The following is a 26,641-nucleotide window of genomic DNA, read 5'->3' as shown; positions in this document are numbered from 1 at the left end:
TAGATTCGACGGAGATGTGCCTAGCCAGGATTCCCGACCTCCTGGCTATCTTGGAATCCAGGGCCACGTGACACTGTTCTTGCCAAAGGGATGTAAACAGGAGTCAGCTAGGGATTTCCCGGTCAGCTTTTGCTTTCTTCGTACAGGCATCACCACCTCCTCCTGTGCTCTTTTCTTCTTCTTGGAGTTTGTGTTAAGGGCTGGAGGTGCAGCAGCCATTTTGGGCCATGAGGCTGAGACTACATCCTCAGGATGTTGGAGTCAGAGGCATTTGGACATTGATGGCATGCTGTTCCAGCCCTTGTTGGTGGAGAAAATTAAACCCCATGGGTTAAGCCTCTGTAGGCAGTTTCAGACTCCCTCTGACTGATACATACAGTGTTTGGTGTATAGTAGATTCTCAATAAAAGCCAAAACCACTCTTACCCTTTTTCAGGCCACTGAGACCCAGAGAGAGGAAGTCACTTGCAGTAACATGTCCAATAAGGGAGTGACTGGTTCTTAAACCCAGCACACTGGGTGCTCAGATCAGTGCCCTTTCCAATGCTCCCTGCCTGAAACAGGATCTGGGTTCCTGGGCCCAGATTCTGGAAGCCTGAGGGTACGAATGTGGGTTCAGGAGCCCTTTTACTCATTCTTTAGCAGGTGTCACTGAGTGGTAGTTCTGTGTTATAAACTCACTGTAGACACTGAATGCGTGGATACTGAACCACTGATCCTGGGAGAGACACAGGGTTGCATTCCCGAGAGCTTCTGCTCATAACATTTACATCCACCGATCAATACACAACCTTGTTTGTTGTGTGCTTCTGTTTAAAGGCACCTGTTTTAATATATACCCTATCAATGATCTGTTAGCATGAAACTCATGGCCAAACAGGGCTGTAACCCCTGCCTGAACAAGTGTTACTACCTCGTTGTTTTCTCCCTAAGGCACCTTGCAGCCTTCCTGTGCTCAGCATCTCAGCACCAAGCTCTGGAGGCTTTTTTTTTTCTGTTTTTTTGAATTTTAATATTTATTTATTTGGCTGCGCTGGGTCTTAGTTGCGGCATGTGGGATCTTTAGTTGCTGCATGTGGGATTTAGCTCCCTGACCAGGGATCGAACCCAGGTTCCCTGCATTGGGGGCGTGGAGTCTTAGCCACTGGACCGCCAGGGAAGTCCCTAGGGGGGCCGTTTTAAACAGTGACATCACCAACAAAAAGCACAAAAATGCAAAAATGGGCCACTAAGTAGACCACGAAAAGGATGTTCATTTACAGGGTGAGAGTGGGAACAAGAAGGCAGATTGTGGCTTTGCTGGACCTCGGCTGGGCACATGTGCCTTGGGTGACTCAGATGCTTCGTCGCTCTGCACATGTCTGCAGGCATCCATGAAAGAACTGGTTTTGTTGAGCGTCGATTTTGGGGACACGAGGAAATTCCAGCGAGTAGGTGAATTCGCAAATATGGAATCCGTGGATAATGAGGATGGGCTGTACTTACCAAACGGGACCTCAGCTGCAAAAAAGGAAGAAGGGGCAGCTTGGAGGTCAACACTGGACAGGGCAGTCAGTGGAGTCCTCTCTGAGAAGGAGAAATTAAAGCCAGAACCTGAAGGTGGAGGAGGGGATGGCCATGCAAGCTGCACAGGGTTCAGTGGTGTCTTTTTTCGAGGTCAAGTTCAGAGTGGACACTGTTTCATTCAGCATAACCTCAGGGTGGTGAGATTTATCTTTGTCCTTTATTTTGAGTTGCCACGTGGCTGGTCTTTTTTCTCTTTTTGTAGCTTCCTTTAGGTTGTTTATTTCTCTTCTCATTTTATTCTGTCTTCCTCGACTACTTTGGAACTTATAGATTCAATTTCTATTCATTTAGCAGTGACCCTGGAGACTTTTACCAGGTGTAGCAAACTTTGCAGTACCTAAGTTAATCAATATTTTATACTCCTTCCAAATGAAACAAGACCTCAGAATACATCACCTCCCTTCTGACTTACATGTGATTGTGTCATATATTTTATAGTAATTTTAAATCCCCCAAGTTAGACCTGGTTTTTCTCGTTTTGTGCAGTCGATGTTTGTTTAGATTTAACCAGATATTCCCCATACACTTTGCTCATGAATTTTCCTTGCATTTTGAATCTCCCTTCAGCGATTATTCTCCTTTGGCTAGAATATATCCTCTGGGATCGTTTTTACTGGCAGTCTATTTGTGGCAAACATCTACATTTTTACTTGTCTAAAAATCAATTGATCAACCTTTTCTTTCATGGTTTGTACTTTTTGTGTGTTTTTAAGATGGCCCTGTCCTGAGGCTATGAAAATGTTACTCTATATTCTTCTCTGAAAATTTTATAGATTTGCATCTTGCATTAAATCGTTAATCCACCTGGAGCTGATTTTTGTGTGAGGTGTGACGTAGGGCTCTGTGGTGATCATTAGTGTTCTTTCGGGGTCTAACTATTTCGGGCACATGGTGGGACTGCAAGTCCCCACTGAGATGTGTATCAGGTATCTATGCTGTGTAACAAATCACCACCAACATGGCTTGAAGCAGCTTCTGCTTATAAACTCATGGCTCTTTTAAGCAGAAGTCCAGGTGGGTTTGGGTGCATTCTCTGCTCACGTTCTCATAAGAGAACGGGTTATGGTTTCACCTGGAGGCTCTGGGGAGGAATCCACTTCCCAGCTCATGTGGTTGCTGATAGAATTCAGTTCTTTGCGGCTGTAGGACTGCATTTTCCCTGTTTTCTTACTGGCCATCAGTCAGGGGCCACTGTCTTTCCCGGCTCCTAGAGGCTGCCCTCAGGTCCTAGCCGTGTGCCCCACTCTTACTCGCCACAACATGGCAGCTCACTTCTTCAAAGCCAACAGGAGCACCTCACTCCTCCCTGCTCCAACAGGCTTGTAGGGCACAACCTACCTATCTGTGGGAGTGACTACCCTGTCACGTTTGTGTTGACCACGAACACGTGACTTGCTTTGGCTAGTGATGTGTGGGGAATGGGGCATCTCTCCCATCAGATGCCACTTCCTGAGAGAAGCTTTAAGAGCCATTTGTGACGTGTCACATGGTCCTCCCTCTGCCTCTGTAACTGGGGAGTACTGACAGCCTTATGTCTTCTTTTCCAATCTTTATGCGTTTAACTTATTTTTTCTTGCCTTACGGTCCCAGTTAGGGCCTTTAGTACAATTGATCAATTTGACCTCATCACATTTAGAACTTATACTCATCAAAACACCATAAAAGTCACGTAAGGACAAACTGAAAACTTAGAGGAGATATTGCAAAATGCATGGAAATGACAAAGAATTTGTATGAAGAAAAGGAATGTTTTAATGTAGGTTTTATTACGACTTAGGTGTGGCAAGGCCAACAGACCAGGAGACGACTGCCATTGGAAAGAGAGTTTGCTGCTCACAGATCCCAAGAGAAGGCCACCATCCCATGGGTGCCACACGAGGAAGCTCCAGTGCTGGTCGGGAGGGGAGAACAGGGGTAAGAATCTTTATTGTGGGTTCCGTGGGAAGGAACAGGTGAAACAGGGGAAGCAGGCTGAGGACTGGCTAGGTGGGATGATTTCAGTGGACTCTGGGGCACAGGGGCTGTCCCCAGTTGCCTGGTACATGTCCTGGGATGATTCGGGCAGGGGATAGTGGCCCTGAGAGTGAGAGACCTGTCAAGAAGGTGGTCAGGTTTTAGGCTCTGCATGGTTGGTCTGTATTTCAGAAGCGTGTTCACGGGTGAGTTATTTGTCTTCCCTGGGAATTAGTAACCCTGGGAGTGGCAGTCCCTCTAGGGTCAGGAAGACCCAAATGTCAAAGCATCAGAATACAGAAACCAAAGGACATGGTTAATACAATGAAGAACGCCTGAAAAATCAATAAGAAAGAGAAACAGCCCAGTAGACAAAAGACTCAACTGTAACTTCATAGGAGAGGAAACACAGTATGAGAAATAAAAACACAGGTGCAAATTAAAACTACAGTAGGACAAAAAAATACAGTAAGACACCATTTCTCATCCATCAGATGGGCAAACATTAAAAAGCAGCTGCTGGGGGTGGAACCTGGTGCCACCACTTTGGAAAACAAATAGGTATTTTTATCATGAAGTTAAAGATACATGTTCCCTTTAACCAAGTACACGCATTCACAGATATAGTCCCCAAAGGAAACTCTAGCACGTGTCTTTATTTAAACATTTTTCGTTGAATACATAACTTTAGGTAGTCACTTTACTCCAATACCTTGGAGACGTGATTCCACCACATTCTGCTTCCTCACTATTGTTGGGAAGTCAGCTGTGGGTCTCAACCCCACCTTGCCTCTCCAGCAGCTTCTAGGATGTTCTCTTCTGGAATAACCATTCCTGATATTCTGTAATTGATGGTTTGGATTCTTGAAATTATGAGCCAAACTCATGGCCAAAGTTGCTTACATCCATACCATCCCTGTGTTATCATGGGTGAGTGAAAGCCACATTACACACCCTCCACAAAGCCCAACCTCTGTGTTCTGCTTCCTACCCAATAGGGACACCCTCCCGCCAGAACTTCCCATCACTATAGTAACGAAGGCTCTCACCCATGCTTTCCCCTCCCTCCTCCTGCCTCCTCATGTGGCCCTGCCTGGTGTGATATGCCCTCCTCTCCCTCTTTTTGGGAACTATAAATCATAAATTCTTCTATGAGGCAGTAGTCTCTGTGTTTGCCATCTTTTTTAAAAATTAATTTTTATTGGAGTATAGTTGCTTTACAACGTTGTGTTAGCTTTTGCTGTACAGCAAAGTGAATTGGCTGTACATATACATATATCCCTTCTTTTTTTGATTTCTTTCCTATTAAGGTCACTACAGAGTACTGAGTAGAGTTCCCTGTGCTATACAGTAGGTTCTCATTAGTTTTCTATTTTATACATATTATCAGTTGTGTATATATGTCAATCCCCATCTCCCAATTCATCCCACCCCCATTTCCCCCTTGGCATCCATACGTTTGTTCTCTACATCTGTGTCTCTATTTCTGCTTTGCAAATAAGATCATCTATCTTAACATACCTGATGAAAACAAAATCCAGGTACACTTGAATTCACTTGTCCTACCTTGGATTCTTTAGGACACCTGGATATGTGGATTGACGTCTTTCATCAGCTCTGAACTTTCTCAGCTATTTTCCATTTAGATACAGCCTTTATTCTGTCTTCTCATTCTATGGCCTGCATTTCACCTCCGACTCTCTTCCTCAGTTATCAGGGGGCAGACCAAGCAGAGCAGAGGAGGTCAGTGAGCAGGGAGAGAGGATGTGCAAGAAGCTGGACACACCTCACCTTGGAGGATGTGTGGCCTTAAGTGGAGGTGAGACCCAGCAGCTGTGCTTCCTGACAGAGTTCCAGTCCATCTTCCATGAGCCAGCCCACAGCCCGGGGACACACCTGAGCCGGCCCATGACCAGGGGACACTCCTGAGTCAGCCCACAGCCAGGGGACACGCTGGGCCAGCCCACAGCCAGGGAACGCACCTGAGCTAGCCCATGGCCTGATGATACACCTGAACTAGCCCAAGGCCAGAGAACACACCTGAGCTAGGGGACATGCCTGAGCAGCCTCCTGTCCCTGATAACTGACACTGTCACCCACCGGTGACAATGGAGATGTGGGAGGTGTGTGGACACGAGCCCCTCCGATGGCTGTGAGAACGTGGTGTTTCCGAGGGGACAGGCGATCTTCCCTGAGGCCACACACTGGGTGCCAATGGCGCACTACCTACCCTGTGGCTCAATCCAACTTCGAGAGCCCCTGATTGTCCCCAAGTCCCCACGCCTGCCGCCCCCAGCACAAGGCCTGTTGCGAGGGACGCACTCTCACATCAGAAAATCATTTTGTGCAGTGAACCTCCCTGATCCTTGTCCCCCATCATTCCCCCCCCCCTTTTTTTTTTTAAATTTAGAAATCAAGAGAGAGAATCTAGGCCAGGTCATGCTTGGGAAACTGCTGAGATTTTTTTTCCTCTTCTACTCAATACATTTCTTTTATCTTAAAAAAAATTAATACCATTAGGTCATTTCCACCCCTCCACCCTGCTCTCCTTTTTTTCTATTTCTGGGAAAAATCTTCATTTTGTGTATTTCTCAAGCATCTTGACATTCCGTCTGAGACTAATGGCCGGATCACTTCCTTCCAGCCCCTCTCAAAATTCCTGCTGGTTTTATCTCTTGCAAATGCCTTAGTGCTGCAAAGCAAATCCCCCCCCGCCCAACCCTGTCTCTCCACCGCCCTCTCTGTGAAAAAGAAAAGGCCCCCGGCTCTCAGTGAGGTCCTCAGGCAACCCAGATACATCCTCCAGTGCCTTCAAACGTGCCTCATCTGGGCTGCACCAACCTCTGCCTGTTAACTCTTTCAAAGAACACTTGTCGGTGTGTGAAAGCTGTCTAGGTTCATTGATAAAAAAGGTATTGTCCTTTTTTTTTTACCAAAAAAGGTATTGTATATATTCTTTTCCATTATGGTTTATCACAGGATATTGAATATAGTTCCCTGTGCTATACGTTAGGACCTTGTTGTTTATCCATTCCAAATGTAATAGTTTGCGTCTACCAAAAAAAGAATGTCTCTATGTGTATAACTGAGTCACTTTGCTGTACAGCAGAGACTGGTACAACATTGTAAATCAACTACACTTCAAAAAAAAAAAGAAAAAAAGAAAAAAAAGTTATTGTTTTTAGGGCTGTTTTGTATTAACAGGTTGTATCAGGGGATGGTCAGTATTTGCAGAGGGCTGAGTTCCCTTTCACCTACTTGTTGCCTTAAAAGATGAAATGATTGGGTAGAGACCCCCCCTCCCCGCCCCCTCGTCAGAGCATACTTCATTGAAGAGGCCGGCAGGCAAGATGCTACTTCTCCCCAAACCCCAAAGAGTTAAGCCCCGACGGTTAATACTCCTCTCTTTGGCCCCCTCGTCCCTTATTCTAATGTATGAACTCTCATTCAGAAGTGAGCAAGCCGTATGTCCGTCTGGGGCTTGGTGACAGCTTGCCTCCTCTGGGCGACATGGATGGTCTCTGCTGAAATGTTTGTGAAAGTACAATTTTATAAACACTCAGGGCTCACCCAGACGTAAGCATCTATCATGCAGGCATGTCTCTGCAGCCCCAGGATCCAAGAGGGGGGTTCACTTTGTCCCTTCCTGGCCGGGGACTCTGGGCCCGAGGTGAGAAAAACGAAGGAAGGTTATTAAGAATTCTGACAAGGTAGGCTGAATAAATTGTGTTTTCTTTGTGAGCCTTAATCCGGTGTTGTATTGGCTTCTCGGACATGGCTAATTTATTTGGAATTTCATTCTGTTCCTGACAGCGTCCTTGACTAGCTGTTTGATCACCCCAAGCAAAGTTACATACCAGCTTTCAAATGCTGGAAGGGCAGTGGCGTGATTTTTCTCAAGTGCGTTCTCCTGGGCCTGGCTTTATGTTTGCAGGGGGATGTTTCAGACGGCGGGGGCCGTCCCTTGTTAGGGAGAAAACCCGGCCCGCGCAGGGGTCTCCCTCAATGAGGAAGCTTTTCCACTTTTCCCCACTCGTCCCACTGTTTGGCATTCTAAGCTGCTTTTGTGGCGCAGGAAGAAAGAAAATTAATTTTCTCCCCGTCTGCAAGTAGGGAGCATTTCAGTGGAGAGCCGGTTTGCAATGCATGTTCTGTTGATTTCAGCTGCCCACGCCGGCTGGGTTTTGAGATGCAGTATTCTCAGGGGAAGAAGTAAATCGACCACAAACCTCCTTAGGGTGTTAACTCCAGGGTCTCCATCCAGCCTAGGGACCTCCGGCATCTTTCGCTCCATCTTGGCGGAAATAGGAGCTGACATTCACTCTCTAACTCACACGTGTATGCGATGTTTGCTTTTTTATTTTTATGTTTTTGGTAATAACAAGTGTGTCTTGCTTTTGCCAAAAGAAAAAATGAATAATGATTTTCAACAAGACTCCAGCGCTTTGGAGGATCTCACTCTCGGCCCCGTTTGACAATTTCGGCAGAATCCAGTCTAATAAAACCTGGGCTTCCTTTAATTTCCCTTCTTGACACCAGCCTGTGAAGACGTTCCTACTGAGAGCCTTCTAGGGGCAGAAACTGTGCTCAGCCCTGGGGGATGCGGTGGGAGCTCACATTCTAGAAACGCATACAAGAGTTCAGAGCACGTTAGGCCTGTGAGGAAAGTAACAAACAAAACTAACCAACCCAACACCAGGGTGAGATGCGGGCGGTGCCTGGGTGTGAGGACTCAGCTTCTCTCATGGGGCCCTGCCTTTGAGTCGGGGAAGTCCACTGGGTCTTTGGGACGTTTGAGCAGTGCTTTTATCACCTGCAGAGTACTCTGATCCCCGGCCTTGCTTGCAGAACATGGGAGAGGGGCTATGGTCCCCTTATACGGAGGAGGAAGCTGAGGCCCAGGGCACTGCCGGGACACCTTGATGGCGACACAGCTTGTTTAGCGCAAGCAACTTGAGTGGCGCACTTGGGGCTCATTCCAGGGCTGTGAACTCCAGGGACAGCAGGTCCTGGGTGGGGACACAGCTCTGCCCCTCCACTCCCAGCCCTCCTGCACAGACCTCACCTGGGGGCCGGGGTCATCTGCCAGGTATTGTTAAGGGAGCGATGAGGGAGGATTTGCCAGTTCCTGCTTCAATGCTTGGACATTGGGTGCAGGAAGATTCCCTGGCCATTGGCAGTCCTGAAAATCCCCCACTCCGTCCTCGGCGACCCAGGTAGAAGTGTCTACCTGCTGGGCTCGGGAGTTGTGGCAAACTCCAGCTCCCAGGGATGGGACGCTCATCTTGCCACGGCATTCCTGGGCAGGTGATTTAAGAGGAGATGCGCCCTGGGGAAGTGGGAGGGAGGAGGTGGGAGGCATGGGGATGGTGGGAGGAGGGAGGGAAGAAGCCAAGGAGAACCGTGACTTTGGGTACCGTCCCAAGCTCACTGTGATCTCAAGGGGGAATTCTGGGGGCTGTGTGACCTTGGAGTTTGTCCTGACGCCCAGCACGGGAGTTGGGCTTTCATCCCCCCATGGTCAGTCCCTGGTGAAGGGTGGCCTGGGGGGATGTAAACCCCTGGGTGCTGGGGCAACTCCTATAACCAAGAATGTCCCTGGAGAAGAGTCGGGAGCAAAAGGAGACGGGAGCCAGAGACAGAGTGCACGGAGACAGGGGAAAGTGTCCCAGGGACGGGGTGTAGCTCACCGTCACTCTTAATCGTGGGGTGACTTGGCTGCTTCCCTGTGAGTGGGGACCCCAGCACCCGCTCCACGGGAGGCTGTGGGCGCTGCACATTTATTATCAGCTTACTACTTTCCCCTTGTGGGTGACGGCCACCTTGTCCCTCCAGCGTCCTCTGCACCTGCGTCAGGTAGACCTTTCCCAAGAGAAGGCGGCCCTGGGTCAGCTGTACACTGTCCAGGGGGAGGGGGGCTATGCGCTTCCTCTGCCGAAGGGAGCGCTGACCTTGGCCTCCCCAGTTCCAGGGGCCTGGGGACGTCTGAGCAGGAAGGGGGAGGCGTCCGTGACCTTGGAGAGTCTGTGTGCGTGGACGCCACATGACCGGGGCAATGTTGATTTTGTGTGTCGATTGTGTGCTCGCAAACAGAGACGTTTATCCAAGGCCACCTTGTCCCCGCTGCTGGGTCAGGGGCTGCGGGGTGGGAGGCTGAGAGCAGGAAGACGGGCCCTGCCCGGCATGCACCCCTGCCTGCGGCCACCCCAGGGCGCCCACTGGGAGACGCTGACCTTCCAGGTAAGAGAAACTCGAGGAAAGGCTTCTTCTCCCTCCCCACTCTCGGCCGCTCTCCCCTGGGACCTTCACTCCCCACGCAGGTGGGTTCTCAGTGGCTGGGTGGGTGGGCACTTGTGAACGCTCCTGGGGACTTTCTGCAACATTCTGGAAGCCTTTTCCAGTTGCCACGTCCTGGATCTGTTTGATTACTGACTCCATGTCGGGCTGCTACGATCTGAATTCCCACGTGTGTTTGAAGTGGTCTTTAATCCTCTGTCAGGGCCAATAAGCCCAGAGCTGAACGTTACCTGAGAGTCTATTCCGCAGACGCGCCGGACGCCTGGCCAGGCCACCGGCTGGCGGCTCTCTCTGTGGATGGAGGTGGAAAGGGCTGTTAGCCCCCCCAGAGGGCACAGTATGGCACTGGGCACTTTCGAGACAGCCTTTGCTGGTCGGGGTGATACCTGAGCTCCAGGGGTGAGGGCTGGGGGGAGGGTGCGGGTCGGGGTCTCACCTTGGGTCTGGCTCACAGGGAGCGTCCACACACGTTTACTGGATCGTTGTTAGAAGACTGCAAGCGAATGCCGTCTTCCCACTGTCCATCTTACGCTGGGCTCCCTGTCAAAGGCTTTGCATTCACTCCTTAGCTAGAACCTTCTGGAAAGGCTGGATGGGAGCACATTCTCATTTTGTAGATGAGGGGGAAATTCAGGAACTGGCTTCAGGTGGCCCGCATCCCTGGAGGCCGCTCAGCTTTCCCCCTGGCTCGAGTACCTGGGGGTGGACCATTTCCCCGTGAGAACTCGGCTGGCCTCCTGCAGCATCCAGGGGCCTGACCTCCGGTTTGCACCCCTTTGCGCTGCAGTACCAGGGAACTGGGGCTGGAGGAGGGGCTGTCTCTTCACCCAAGGGAAACTTGGCTGGGAAAGGACAGAGATGAACTTGGGGGTGGGCAGCGCCTGCAGAAGGGTGTGTGCCCTGGTGTGTGTACACACGTGTGTGCACGGGGCACGAACACGTGCATGTTACATGTGCAGGCGTGTGTGTACACGTGTTCTGGTGTGTGTGTGGGTGTGTGTGGCAGGCAGATGCTGTTATTTCAGCAGTGTGGTGGGGACATTTCTGAGGGCGTCCTCTCGGGGGACAGGAAGGCAGCCAGTGATTCCACACCCAGGCACCTTGCTGGTCCCGTGTGGACACTGTCCCTTAGTTTGCGTCATGGCCCTTCAAAGCAGAATTGTCACTTGCCTCCCTTTCTGATGAGATTTGTGGCCCCAAAGGTGAGCCGGTCACTCCGAGGGTCCACGGTGGGCCCCGGCTTGAGACCATGAGGGGTGTGAGGGGAGGCCCGCAGGACTGACCCGTCCAGCCTGGGCTGTGGGTGTCCTCCAAGGTCTCTTGGTGGGCTGGTGGGGGCGGTGCTGCCCTTCCTGGGTGATTAAGCAGGTTCCCCTCCTGGGCCGCCGGCTCTGCCCCCGCCCCCAGCCCCTCACTGCCCACCCCCGCGGGTAGTGTGGGTCTTTGAGATGCTGGCGGCCCGTGTGCTAATTGAGCCGCGCCTGGGGTCGCCTCTGGGCTCTGAGCGACTGATCTCACCTTCTCTCCCCTCTCCTTCCCTTTCATCCGCCCAGCTCCCGCCTGCCCTCCTGCCGGGCTCCCCGGCCCCTCCCGACGGGCCTGCTGCTGCTGCAGGGCCCGCAGCCGCTGGACAGCGCCGGCCTCCAGAAGTGATAGCTAATTGGGCAGAGAAAGGGCCCGATTGTCTGGCGGGCCGGAAGAGCGGGCGTGGGCGGCTGAAAGCACCCGGAGAAGGTGGCCAGCTTCGCCCAGCAGCTGCCGCCGGAGACGTTTGGAGATTACGTCAGCGCTGGGCGGGGGGGCCTCCCGCCTGGACCCTGACAATGCGGCCCTTGTCGGCCCCGAGAGCCGCCCGCTCGGGATGAATGGCGCGGGGCCTCTTCTCCAAGGAGGCTTCTCGCCGTCCCCGATCTGTCCTCTCCCGCCAGGGAGGCCCCTGGCTTGGGGCTCAGCGCGAACGGGCTCGGTCAGAGTGGGAGATCCCCGGCTGGACTGAGCTCGCGGCCCAGGCTCCTGGCCGCACGGCTGGTACTTGGCAGACCTGGACCTGGAAGCCGGTGCTCGGCCGGTGCACACGCTGACCACGCAGTGGGGGACTGCGCTCTGGGGCGCGCCTGCCCTCGGCATGGCCTCCTGGTCCGGGGGGAGCGCGGGCCCCGACCCGCTCATGTTCGTGTTGGCCGTCATCCTGCTGGCGCGCTTCATTCTCTGGGCCTGCCTTGGGACCTACATCGATTATAGGCTGGCCCGGCGGCGGCCCCGCAAACCCAAGGAGGACTAGGGCCTCTGCCGGCCAGGGACCTCAAGCTCCAGGCGCCCAAGGGCCGTCCCTCCAGGAGGGCGCTGTCCCAGAGACGGCCTGTCCTGGGGCTGAGGGGGCGCACAGGGAGGGGCAGCAGAGCAGGTGAAACACTCCCTGCCTCCCGCCCACGGGGCAGAGATGGACCGGCCCCACCTGGACTGACCAGGGCTGTCCTGGTCACGCCCCCCCGTTGGGGGATGGAGGGGGGGCCCCTGCCCGTCTCTCCACCAGGCCTGGTGTCCTGTGTTGAAGTGAGTGATCCTGGGAGTGGGTCTTGCTTTAATACTTTCCCTGCTTCCAACGCTTTATAATGTGTTTGCAGGAAGAGGCGGGTGTGAGCCAGAGGGGCTGGTGGAGGGGTTGCAAGGACAGATATGACCACATCAAAGCCAGCCCTGCCACCGAAAGCCACCCTCTGACTCAGTCTCCTGCAGGGATAAGTAAGCTCAGACAGTGCCCTGGTTTCCCCAGAGCAGACCACTCGGAGGGTCTCAAGACAGACATGAGACCCTGAGTTCAAGTCCAGCTCTGGCTGACCGTGGGCAAACTCTCTTTCCCCATCTCTTAAATGGACGCAATAGTCCCTGCCCCGAGCCCCCACTGAACGTTATCAGGAGGGTGAGGTAAGGCGTGGGGTGAGCCATCCCCCCACCAATATGCAAACTACAGGACATGTGGAGGACTTTAATGGAGAGGTCACAGGACCCAGGGCCCTCTGTTCCTTTGTGCTTTTAAGTGTGTGGCTGAGACACCCCTGAGAAGACGGACAGGCAGGGAGACTTGACGGGTGCCCAGGAATCCGGCACCCCCTGTGCTCCCTCCTGTCACACCAGCCGGTTCACACCTGACTTAAGGGGCAGCACATGGTGGCGTGGTGCTTCTTGACCTGGCAGCAGATCTGAATCACCTGGGAGATTTTGGAAACACCAGTGGCCAAGTCCCCCGGCCCGAGAAGCATCAGCTGATTCGAGACGTTCCTGGGAGGCCGGAACCTGGTGATGCCATGAATTCCAAAAGGACTTGGGTCAGCCTGGAGTCTTAGGTGGCCGTTAGGGGGCTGGAGGTGGTGAGCGGACACTTGGGGCCGCCCTTAGCCGGGAGCCGTCCGCCTTGCAGCATCCTGGCAGAAGGGACCACGGGCGTGATTCGTTGAGGCCTGGTGCATGGCTGTCCTCTGGGCAGTTGTGATAGCCAGTGGCCAGGCAGCACTCGTGTCCCCCTGTGTAAGGACAACTGGCCACGGGGTCCTAAGGGCTCTTGATTGCCGGGTTCAGGGAGGGGGTGTTCTCGTTCTCTTTAGGGAAAATGTCATCTGATTTTCTTTAAAATGACCACGTATGATTTTGCTGATCTCTCTAAGGAAGAGGAATCACATTTGCTGTCATGAGCATGTACTAGTGGAGGGAGGTTTGCCCGGTATTGCCAGGTTTTAAAACTAAAAGTCCCACGACCTGAGAAACCCCTCTGTCCTGGGCAAAGCAGCCCCTTGGATGGAGGGAGAAGTCAGAGGTTCACATGACACACGCAGGTCTGGCCCATTGCCGAGTGTGTGTGACCTGCGTGTCCACATGGGCATGTAGATTTGAGGTTCACCACTTGGTCCACGAGCTAGAATCTGGGGGCTCTTGCTAGAACTGGGGAGGGGACACACTCTCCTGTTGGGGTTGTCCAGCAGAGGGGATGGAAGTGGCCAGCCTGGAACCATGGGAGAAGACGGGATTCTGCCAATGTTATTTGAACCCCTTTCCAGTTACATTGACCGATAGATTTTTTTTTTTCCTTTTCCTTAAGCCAGTTTACATTGGTTTCTGTCACTTGCAACTGATGAAATTACTAGTCAGAATTTTGTCAGAATTACTCATCAGAGTACAAGCCCTCTGCATCCACACATCAACCGTCTAGAGCCTCCTGACACATGACCACTCGAAACACTGCGGCTGAGTCAAGAGAGGCTGTGTCCCGGTCCCACATAGGCAGAGGTTGTATTCAGCTGCAAGTAACAGATATGTAGACAAACAGTGACTTAAACAAGAGAAGTTTTTTTTTTTCTTTTTTGCATTTTTCTTTTACATGTAGCAAGAAGTCTGGCATTTGACATCCTCAGGTTGTTGTATGGCAGTTCCGTATCATCAAGGACCCAGATCCTGCCATATTTCTGCTCTGCCATCCTTAGCATGAAGGTTTGGTCTTCATGGTTACAAGAAGGCTGCAGCTACTCCAGGCACCTTGAGTGAATTCCAGGCAGGAAGAGAAAGAAAAGGGTGATGGAGAGGGACAGATATCTATATCAGGGAGGCAAAGCTTCCCAGAAACCCTTAAATTTATATGCCATAAACTAGAATTATGTCACATGGCATCCCTAGATGCTGAGACGTGGTTCCTTGGCCATTCTTTGTCATTGCAGTCTTTATCCAGGACACCATCTTGGGTATCTGTGTGTCTTTAGTAGCATCCTTATGTGCCAGTTTTGTCTGCCATTGAGAGATATCAGCTGTGTTCACCTGTCCTTGGCAGCTCCACCCTGGAGTCAGAGGGTGGAACTTCTCATGGTTCCTTGGGGTTCCTAAGAATTTGTTCCAGTAAGACAGTCTAAGGATGAGAGAGACTTATTCCTTCTTAGAGATACATGGAGATGCTTCTTTACTCACACCTGGTAGCAACAGACAAAGACTGTAGTACATGGAAGGTAGGCTGTGACTAGCTGATGGCTAAGTGAATGATAGTGACGAGTGGCAGATGGATGAATGGAGGTGTAGTGCGAGTCATTTACTCAGTGAGCCTCACTGGGCGCTCACAACCTCACAACGTGGGTGGCATCATGGATACAATGTTGAAAGTGAAGTGCCTGCTCTTCAGGTAGCTTGCAGTCTGGGAGGCAAGAAATGGGCAGCTAGACTAGAGCATTAGACCGGCACAAGGCACACGAGGCTATCAACCACTAAGACTGTGGCCAGTGTAAATTAAGTTGTCCTGTAAGTGTAAAACACACACCAGATTTTGAAGGCTTGGCACAGAAAATAATGTAAAATCTAATTAATAATGGTTTTCTACTGATTATACATTGAAATGATAATATCTTGGACACCTTGGGTTAAATAAAATATTACAATTAATCTCACCTGTTTCTCTTAATGCATTTTAGTGTGGCTACTAGAAACTTTAAAATTACATACGTAGCTCACATTTCTTTTTTTTTTTAATATTGCACAGACCTTCACAGTGTAGTGAAAATGCTATGGTGTGTGAGTGGATTGTGTGTTATAGGAACACAGAAGGGAGCTTCCTGGAGGAGGGATCTTAAGTGATAATATAACTACGGCATACGAGAACCTATGAGATGCAGCTAAAGCAATTCTTGGAGGAAAAGTTATGGCCTTACATGCCTTTATTAATAAACGTGAATAAAAATCGATGGCTGAAGCATACGATGCTATAAATTTAAAAAAGAACGATGGAGCAAAGCTGAGAACAACAGAGGCAGAAGTGAAGGTAAGAGAGGAAGTTAAAGTATTAACACGGATAGAATCAACTAATGTATCCAAACCCTGGATTTCGGCAGAAGTAAAGGTAAGAGAGGAAGTTAATGTATCAACACGGATAGAATCAACTAATGTATCCAAACCCTGGATTTCGGCAGAAGTAAAGGTAAGAGAGGAAGTTAATGTATCAACACGGATAGAATCAACTAATGTACCCAAACCCTGGATTTCGGCAGAAGTAAAGGTAAGAGAGGAAGTTAATGTATCAACACGGATAGAATCAACTAATGTATCCAAACCCTGGATTTCGGCAGAAGTAAAGGTAAGAGAGGAAGTTAATGTATCAACACGGATAGAATCAACTAATGTATCCAAACCCTGGATTTCGGCAGAAATAAAGGTAAGAGAGGAAATTAATGTATCAACACGATAGAATCAACTAATGTATCCAAATCCTGGATTTCTTTCTTTCTTTTTTTTTTAAACATTTCTTCTGCATTCCTTTCCCTTTTCTTCTTCTCCTCCTCCTCTCTTCTTCTTCCTCGTCATTGTGTTAAAATACACGATATAAAATTTACCATCTTAGCCTTTTTTTTTTTTTGCAGTACATGGGCCTCTCACTGTTGTGGCCTCTCCCCTTGTGGAGCACAGGCTCCGGACGCGCAGGCTCAGCGGCCATGGCTCACGGGCCCAGCCGCTCCGCGGCATGTGGGATCCTCCCAGACCGGGGCACGAACCCGCATCCCCTGCATCGGCAGGCGGACTCTCAACCACTGCGCCACCAGGGAAGCCCCCATCTTAGCCATTTTTAAGTGGTGTTTTTGAGGGGAAGACACCCAACAATAAAAGAGACATTATTAACGAACCCAATCAAGAAAGAAGGAGAAGAAAACACACACAAAATTAAAAAGCCTATGGGGAAACAACTACAGAGACATGGAAAACTCAATCCCCAGGAAACAGGTTCTGGTGTATTTGAAGGATTTTGAGAATTTGAAAACACAGGGAACACAATTTATAAAAAATGACCCCACAAGAGATGTAATATCTACACAAATGGATTACCCTTGGAGAAACAAGTAGTTGTCCAAGTCTACCCTCCTTAAAAAAAAAAAAAAAGCATAGAGGTCCAGAATGTCTCAGAGGAAGACCCCTTATCACTCCAAAAAAGAACAGGTGATACAACACTACTTAAACTGCTCCAGTACATAAAAGAAGGACAGTTCCCATTTCTTTTTAATGTAGTAAACATTCATTGATGCCCAAATCCACCAAAGGTAGTACAGAAAGAGAAAACACATACCAGTGTCACTTAAGAATATTGATGAGAAACTGTAAACCATTGAATTAAGATCATATTAAAGGGATAAAACATGGTGACCAAGTGGAGAGTGTCCCAGGAATGCAAGGATGGTTGAACATCAGAAAATCAATGAATGTAATTTACCATATTAACAGCCCCAAAGAGAAAAAAATTTTTGATAACTTCCTCTGATATATTTCCAAAGGTATCTGGATAACATTCACATCCAATCTCAAACTCTGAATAAAACAGAAATAGGTAATATACTGATATGTTTTTAACCTGAAAAAATAGTTCTCTCTTAACAGGAGAAGTAACGTCATGGTTAACAGGGAAATACCAGCAGCTTTTCTGTCAAAACCTGGAGGCAGGAAGAAGATGTTCACGACTGTCAGAATTTGTTCTGGAAGCACAGCCAGCACAATCAGAAAGAGGAAGAAATTAGAGGTATGAACACTGGAAAGGAGAGGGTGCATCTTTACTTATAGTGAGATGGCTGACTTTCTTGGGAAAACGAAGGGAAATCAATGAAAACGATTGATAGCAGAATTCAGTAAAGTGGGTGGGTCTGAATCAATATGCCGAAACCACACATATGGCAATTTATCAGGAGATGTGGTGGCATGAAAAATCCCATTTATGACAGCAACGTAAAGAACAAAATATCTAGGAGCAAACTTCATGACAACATGTTAGCCACTGTAGGTGGTCAAGTTATTTCCTTTTTTCTGTTTCTGTTATTTCCTTAGGTGCCCTAGGTGAGATTTATTGTGGACATGAGGCCCTAGGCTGGCCATCAGGAAGGAAGAGGCCTGGGCCGAGGAAGCTCAGACCTGACCCTCCAGGACAAATCCCACCACACCCATGTCTCTTGCTTCCTACCTTGATGCCCAGTGACCTTCAGGAGAAGCTGGCACCTTTGCCACGTTGCTGCCCACGCTTGTGGCCTGGGGCTTAGAGAGGCCATGACCACTGTGGCACCTGGGGCTGCACGTGGACCTTCATGGCACAAAATCCGATGGCTCCCTTGGAGTGGCCTCCTGGGCTGTGCACTCTTGCAGCTTAGCCAAGACAGCACAGAACACAGCCACCACCTTTTTGTGGGGGGGGGGTGGAGAGGTGCTTACATGCAGGGTGGCTAATTGTCTTAGGACTAAGGGATCTGGGGGCTCCAGGGCCCATGGGATTTCAGTGCTAAAACCAGGAGGTCTTGGGCAAACTGGGATGGCTGGTCTTCCTGTTTCTAAGACCTTCTGGGTAGTAAAGAATTAACCTACCCAGAGAGAGTTCTGGTCTTTGCCCTCAGCTTCTGGGAAGGGATTTCCAGGTCCTTGGAATGTTCTGCCTGGTAAGAGTGTCTTTGTTTACCTGGGACCTGGAGCCACATTAGACAGTCTAAGGATGTGACTTGGGATGGGGGCTCTGGGCCATATGCAGTGTCTGCTCTACTTCCAGAAGGGCTGGGGACTGAAGGCCAGACCTGTGGGTGGTCCAGTGTGTCTGGGGCATGGAGCCCAATGAAAACTCTGCAGACCAAGGCTCAGGGGGCTCCCTGGTTGGCGATACTCCGAGTGTGTTGCTGGGAAGAGCTGGTGCCATCCTTAACTCCATGCGGAAGGATGACCAGAGCTCCATGCATGGAGCTTTCTTGGACTCTGCCTCGTGCATCTCTGCCCGAGGCTGATTTTAATCTCTGCCCGAGGCTGATTTTAATCTATGCCCTTTTGCTGTAATAAACCATAACTATGAGTATAACAGCAGCTTTCCTTGAGTTTGGAATCTTTCTAACAAATGATGGAAACTGAGAACCGGGGGACCCCGCAAACCTGCAATTGGGGTCAGAAGTGAGGGTGGTCTTGGGGACTCATCCTGGGTTTGGCATCTTCCTTCTCCTCCCTCCTCCTTGAAAGGTGCAGAAGGGCATCCTGTGAAAAGCGAGTTTGCCTCTCACCTCTCCCCGCAGCTATCTGACCCCCTCCCGAAATGCATCCACTGGGCTGGGTTTCTCGCGTCTGGTCTGGAGCTATTCTGAGCGCCTGAGAACAAATACAAATGTCTTCTCCCGCCCATCACCCCTGCTTTCGCCACAACTGGCAACACGTTCCTCATACTCTTCCTATTGTCCTGTGTCAGTTTTTGTGAATTTTCTATTTTTTTCTCTAATGACCGTGTATTTGTTAAGAAACAAATGAAGAAATGGGCAGGTTACACATCTTGGAAAAGTGAAGCAACGGGGGCGCCAAGGGATGAGGGTCTGGGGGGCGTTTAGGGAGCAGATGTTGCCTTGTGTGTTTAGAGTGGGGTGAGTAGGGAAGGGACACCTCAGGGTGGGGGAAGCAGGGCAAAGCGGGTGTGGTCCCTCCGTCTGTGCACCAACGGCACCACTAGAACTGCCCTCCCTACCTCCCTATCAAAAGGCTGCACAGCCGGGGAGCAGGTATTTCTTCTGACCCCAGAGATGGAGGAGACGGGCGGGGGGCGGACACTAGGTTCTTCCCCTGGAGGAGGCGGGTTAGCGAGGAGGACACAGCTAGGCTGGTGCAGCAGCAGGGCAGTTGCCTGCAGCCAGTCTGTGTGTGTGGGAACAGGACAGGGTGCTGAGACCTCAAGAAGCAACTCCTTCATCTCTGCCTCATGCCCCCCAGGTGGGACATGACAGGTGCCACTCTCTGCCCAGCTGCCTCTTTTGCAGGTGCACCCCGGGCATCCTGAGACGCTCTGTTCTGGGGGAGCAGGTGGGTGGGAGTGACCAACTCACCACTTGGCCAGGCATCGGCCCCCGGGTGCGGGCAGAGCAGCCCAGCCCCTGGCCCCCTACCCGGCCTGGCCTGGTCTCGAGAGCAGCCACTTGGCCTCAACCCACTCCCCCGAGAGCAGCCTGCGGAGCCTCTGTGGTGGAGATGAATCACTGGTTCTAAAAATAAAAAGAGTTAAGTCATGAAACAGTGTATTTCCTTTTTAAGCCAGATGTGTCTGCCAAGGGATCCCCAGCAGTTTGGTATGGCAGGGAGGGCCAGGAGCCCTTGGCAGTGCCTAGAGCCTCGGCCACTGGAGACTCTCTTTCACGCACTCACACCCACCACAGGAATTAGCACCTGCACACGGCGGGATAGATGGATGAGGTGGTCCCTGCCTCAGCGGCTCTTGGTTGAGTGGGGAAAATAGATGACTTGAGAATAATGCCCACATCGGGCAGACAGCCCTAAGGGCTAAAGCCACGGGGCAGAGTGTCACGGAGATACACACAGGGAAGGGGCGTTAATCCTCTCTCAGGGTGTGGGGAGAGCTTCCTGGAGGAGGTGTCACTGGAAGTAAGACTTGGGCTGCTCTGACAGGCAGATAGAGGAGGGGTGGTGCTCTAGGCAGAAAGGACAGTGTGAGTAAGGGCGGGGAGGCTGGATGTCGTGGCACATTTAGGATCCTCGTCAGGACTGCTCAGGTCACCTGGTTACACATGCAGATTCCTGGCACCCCCCCAGACCAGCTGGCTTTAAATCTCTGAGAGTGGGCCCCCGAAATAGGGCTAACAAGTTACCCCAGGGGATTCCCATGTTCCTCAAGTTGAGATCCACTGGTCTGGGTGCTGGATGTGTAGAGGAGGGAGTGAAGATGTACAGTGCAGGGTAGGTTGGGTCCAAAATGTGAGGGCTTTGACTTTTACCTAGGAGTTAGGACTTTAGCATACAAACAGGAGGTAGCCTTCAAAGGAGTGATGATCCTGGATCCGTGCTTGAGGATGGTTCCTGGGAGCAATGAGGGTGATGGATTGATGGGGTAGGAGGTCCAGGGGTTGGGGAGGGGACAGAAGCTTGGGCAGAGGTCAGGGGGGCTGGACCATGGAAATGATGTGAGAGGAAGGGTCGGAGGTCTGAGACATAGCAGGGACAGGGCTTGGGCCGCTCCCCTAAGCCCCGGGGGTTCAGGGAGAATCCTGTGATGGTCACTGGGGAAGCATGTGCAGAGTTAGCAGTTATGGGGGCTTACGTGCTTGTCATCATTGGAGGAGGGGGAGTGGGGGGAGAGCTGAGTGCTGGGCCCCAGAAGCCAGGGGCGGAGGGTTTCTGGAGATGCCCAGTGGTCAGGGGCAAAGAATGGGGTGGGAGGACTTAGGGGCGTTTGGGGAAATCCTTGGAGAGAACATCAGCACCTGGTGCTGGACATGCCAGGAGGGACTAGAGGTCGGAGGTGTGGGAGGGAGCTCTGCACGGATCCACCTGTGGGGAGGTGACCATCCAGGGCTATGTTCTGAGCCACCGGTCACCTGGCTTTGAATCCCTTGTCTTCTCCTCTCCCCACGTGGCCTGGGCACAGGTTTTACCCTCATGAGGACCAGGTTCCTGTCTGCAAAACGGGGACAGGACAACTGTCTTCTGCAAAGCTCTCAGAGCACAGGCAACGCACAGAGCCCGTCCATGTCAGATTGCAGGAAAGCCCAGAAGCGTCCCCGGGGCTGTGTGTGTCAGTGTGTCGGATGGGACTTTTCTCATTGTCTCAGGAATTTGGCTGAAGCCACGCAGCTGACAAGGTGATAAGAGCCCTGTGTTCTGGAGAGGTGCGAGGCTCTTTGTTCCGTCTGACTGAAAGAACAGAATGTCTCCAGCTGTCACCCCCATCACCCACCTCCAGCTTCAATGGGGCTGGAAAACGGGTGCCTGGGGGTCATCGGTTAGTGGGTGCTGTGGCATTGCAGGTGATCCTGTCTCTTCTGGCCAAGCCAAAGTTGGGAGGTAAAACTACTCAGAGCCTGGGGCGCCTGCAGGGAGCAAGGGTGATTTCTGTGATGTGGAATCGTGGCTGAGGGTCGCTGGGGGCTCAGAAAGTGGTGGGAGGGTAAAGGCGGGGAGAGCTCGTCTGGGATTCCCTGGACCTGGGGGTCACACATGAACGTAATCACTGGTACCTGCTTCTCTGCTGTAAATTCAGGGGACTGGAGGCTGGCTGGAGCTGCCCCCATGGCAGGATGAAGAGAGAGGCAGTGGGGCCACCTGCACGGACCCCCTTAGTTATGGGTAAGTGTGGCAGAGACTGTGAATTTTCCCATAGGGTCGAGTCATTGCCCCCATCATCCTTACTGATAGGACCCCTGAGGTTCGGCTGAGAAGCGTCACCAGCTAGAGGCCACGTCCCCCGCTCTCCTTGTGGCAGGTATGCCATGAGATTGGGCTGTGGTCAACAGGACGTGCAAGAAAGGGATGGATGAAGCTGTCAGCGACCCCCTTGAAAAGGAAGTGATTCCCTTGGGTGTGGATGAGCGACGCAATGGGATGAACCCAGTTCCTTGGGCAGCCTCATAGCGTGGAGCCCCTGGCCTGTCTTGGACCACCCTCCAACTCTAGATTGTCCCAAGAGAGTTGAAAGTCCATCGTATGTGTGCTGTTGTATTTTGGGGCTCTTCGTTACAGCAGCTTTGCCTGTGCCCTGACTAATACAACAGGGATGACGACTTCCTCGTGGACCAAGGGAAACTGAGGAAGGCGGTGGGTGGAAGGCTGGAGCCATCCTTCAGGGACACCACTCCTGCAGGCAGCCTGCTGGAGGAGACGACCCCCAGAAGTTAGAGTCTGTGGGGTGGAGATTTGGGGGCAGGAGATGAGGAGGGCTTGGAAGGTCACAAGAGGTCAGCCAGACAGCACTCACATGGGTCCCCAAAGAACCCACAGAGGTTCCAGACGGAGGGCTAGCATCTTGCTTTTGCCACATAGGCTGGATTATAATCCTCCCAACCAGGTAGAAATGTCTCCTCTGCCCCCACCCCTCCTTTCAGGCCCCAATTCCTAGAGAGGGGGAGATGGAAAGGAGAGAAAAGGGACAGACTGAGGTCCCCCCCACTACCTGAGCCATGGGACTGGGCTGAACTTGGGGGAGACAAGGTAAAACAAGGTTGAACTAGATGTGAGAACATCGAGCTGATTTGGACTTGATTGGATTCATTGATACCCCCCCAAATGAGTCTTAATGACAAAATGAATCTCAATTATGTTCTCATACAAGAAAATGACTGACAAGCTCTGGGGATCATACTCGAAACATCAGGAAGGGATGGTGAAGGAGATGCCACTGGGCGTGTGTGAAGCCGTGGATGGAGGGAGACAAAGCTATTGTCTGCTCTGGGGCTGTTTGTTATACAGCTTGGTCCATATCCTGACTGGTACACCCTTTCAGTAAACCTGCTACATTCAACCTCCTCATTCGTAAAATAGACCCTGACTGCCTGGCCTACGGCACACAGAGCCAGGAAGTGTCAGGACACACAGAACACCTTTGTGCTGCCCTTTCCTCTAAGGCTCATGACCTCAGAGAGACAGAAATTAGCAGGAGAATCAGAGAGAAACGGCCGCCCTCTCCCACCCACTTCTTCTCACCATTGATAACGATGTGGGTAGCCTTGGCGGGAGTGTGCGCTGGGATCTTCTGGATTCGGTGTGTGGTGCGTAGCCTCACGCTTTGGAATCTGTTTGGCAAAGGCTTGTGCTTTGGGAATTTGAAGCCGGCCGAGGTGGGCTCGTCCATTCCTGGAACTGCTCTGGGCTGGGGGCAGGTGAGGAAGTTTCCTTAGAGCCCCAAGGTCTTGGGATTGAGTGAGCTATCTCTAGCTGATCTTGGGGACGGGCAGGCAGACGGATGATCCTAACATAGCCAATGGCACTTTCCCTTCGCAAGATGCCCGTGGGAGCTCTTCCCCCACTTCCCTGGCTGTCTTCACCCACATCCCCGGGGCCCCCGAGGTATCTGGTGAGCGCTCAGCTGTCTGATTGTGGTCTCACCCCATCCTGAACACATGCCTGACAGCCCACTCCTTCCCAGCAGATTGGGCGGGGGCCAGCGGAGAGGGAAAGAAAACACTTTGATCCATCCTCAGCTCTCAGCACTTTGTAGGAAGGACAAGCAATGCGAGAGTCACACACACCAAAAATGAGAAGTCAGGATCATGGGGAAATAGACGTTAAACAAGGAAGGTGAATCCAAGGACGAGGTGGGGTAGGAAACAGGCTCCCTCTGTGGTTGCTCTGGCCAAGCTACAAATTCCTGGCAGCCAAAGGGAGCAGGGAAAGAATGAAAGGTTTAGAATTTGCACGGCCATTGGAGAAAATATGCCACTCCTCAGGAACAGTAAATGTTCCCTAGCGCTTATTTGTAAAAGAAATTTGTCACAAGGGGCTTCACCTAAACATTACTGGAACATTTGGTGATTGTATTAGCCAAGGTTTTCCGGACAATCAGAACCAACAGGGTGTGTATATATATAAAAAGAGATTTATTATACGGAATTGGTTCACATGATCATGGAGGCTGGCAAATAATACAGACTTTCCAGGCTGGAGACCCAGAAGGCCCAATGTTCAGTTAGAGTCTGAAAACAGTCTGCCGTAGAACCAGGAAGAGCTGATTTTGCAGGTGAAGCCTGAAGGCCGTCTGCTGGAGAAGGCTCTCTTGCTCAGAGGAGGCTGGGCTTTTTCTTCTAGTCAGGTCTTCAACTGATTGGACGAGGCCCACCACACAGGTAGTGCAATCCATGATCGGGTCTACCAACTCACATGTTATCCCCATCTAAAAACACCCGCCCAGACACATCCAGAATAATGTTTGATCAATTATCCGAGCACCCTGTGGTCCAGCCAAGTTGACACATAAAATGAACCATCCCGGTGATGGTCAGTGTTGTCCCCCATCTCTACAAGTGTAATCATGTACAGATTGGGCAGGGCCACCAGATGCAACTCAAGAAAGCACTCAAGGGGGTCATGCCACGGTTCTCATGGAGGAGGGATAAGCCCACTTCCCCTTGGCCACAGTCCATCTCCAGGGCTGGTGTACATCTGAGATTCTCCAACTAGACTGTTGACCAGGCAGACATGAGACATTGCTTTATTGTTTTAACCAGAGGGGTCAAGTTTGGATTTATTTATTTATTGTTTTAACCAGAGGGGGCAAGTTTGGAAAAGAAGCACATGGGGATGTTAGATGCGTGAGGACCCGGTGATAAGAGAGATTTCAAGGGCACAGCTTCGGGCAAATGCCGATGGGGAAATGTCAGCTTCTCTGATCAGCCAAGAAGCTGCTTCTCACTTAAAGGAGCAAAGGGAGCAAAGGAGAAGGAAGCTGCGGGGGTGGGGAACGCCCAGCTTCAGGAAGGAGAGAAAGAAGAAATAGCCACGGAGAAATGGTAGTTTGCTTTCCCTTAGAGCACTTGTGTTATGGGGGAAACACTCCTTTGTCACTCTTGCTGGAGACCAGCAACAGCAGGGAGCTGGTGTCCCTAGGGCTGGAGGGACACAGACAGGAGGCCATGTCACCAGAGCGCAGAGGTGCAGGCGTCCAGCAGAACCCAAGCCGTGTTGGGGCTCACCTGGCGGGCGCTGGGAACAGGGAGGAGGGAGAGAGGGAAGAAGTACTTCAGCCTCTCACTCATCCCGCCCTCCACTCCTCCACTGGGGTCTCCATTGGCCGAGCCACCCTGACCCTGAGGGCAAAGGGCTCTGGGAAATGTAGTCCCGTTTCTACAGTGCCCGGGCAGGACTGCAATGGATCTGAGAGCAAACCACTCAGAAACCCATAAGGCTCATGGGAGTGCCTGCTGGAATGTCACGCGCTGAGAAAGCCTCCCCTGACACCCCTCCCCCCCGCCCACTCAGCAGCCTATCTCCTTGCTTACCTGCCTTTATTTTCTGCCATAGGACTTGGTACCAGCTGATGCAGCTTTATGTATTAATTGTCTTCTCTGGGTCATCTTTTTATTTAATGGATTGTCTGGAGTGCAAGCCCCGGAGGGCAGGGGTTGACCTGCCTGTGTCACTGTTTTGCTCACTTGAGGATGGTGCCTGGCGCCTAGTAGGTGCTTAGCCCCCGTTTCTGGGTTGACTGTTTCTTCTGCGTATACTCTCCTCTGGCTACGCGTCCCCATTCCTTCAGCCATGCCCTGGGGCCTGGCTTCTGGCTGGTCCCTGTGCCGCAGCCCCTTCTAGTCCAGACAACCGGGAGAGGCTGGACCGATGGAGGGGCCAGTGTCAAGGGCTTCCTGCCTCTAGCCTTGCAGCTTCCATCAGCAGACACGGCTTCATCTCGACTCCTCGGATGCTGGACAAGCCTGCAGGTCTGTCCGCATGGCCCATGGGCCCATTTACCGGCGAGGAGGGTGTGGGTGTGGCCCTTGAGGGGTTAAGGGGCCATTGCGGGAGCTGTGCAAAGATGCAGCCTCTACGTCAGGGCTTATTGAATGACCCACAGGGGCTAGTCACCTTCCTAACAACATTCTGTGCATCCTTTCATGTACTTTTCACAAACCTCCGCCGGGGCAGGTGCTGCCGCCATCCCTGGGCCTCGAAGCAATTTGCCCCCCATCCCTTTGGCAAGTGAGCATCCGGGCTGTGGGCAGAGGCGGTCTGACTACCGTGGGCCCCAGCCCCTTACCCTTGGCATGCTGTCCTCTGGGCACTGTGGGTGGACAAATGCCACTGCAGAGAGTCCTGAGGGGACGCAGGAGGGGTGAGGAGTCCCAGCCTGGGGATACCTGGACTCAGCCTCGAAGGCTGTAGAGGATGTTTGGAAGGGGGTGCTTTCTAAGGGAAGGCAGGGCTGCGGACCTTGTGTGTTGGGGCCAGGGGAGGGTGGGTTTGGAAAGCCGGGTTGCTGGAAGGGGGATGCCCGGTGGCTGGATCCTGCCTGCTTGGAGGAGAAATGAGCTCTTGCTTGCAAAGAAACAGCTGTCTGGAGAGCTGTGCACATAGATGTTTTTACGCACGC

This window comes from Neophocaena asiaeorientalis, unplaced genomic scaffold (assembly GCF_003031525.2).
Source record: "Neophocaena asiaeorientalis asiaeorientalis breed wild unplaced genomic scaffold, Neophocaena_asiaeorientalis_V1.1 scaffold43, whole genome shotgun sequence".
In the NCBI taxonomy this organism is placed as follows: Eukaryota; Metazoa; Chordata; class Mammalia; order Artiodactyla; family Phocoenidae; genus Neophocaena; species Neophocaena asiaeorientalis.
The sequence above is the reverse complement of the archived record's forward strand: the minus strand, read 5'-3'. Positions refer to the sequence as shown.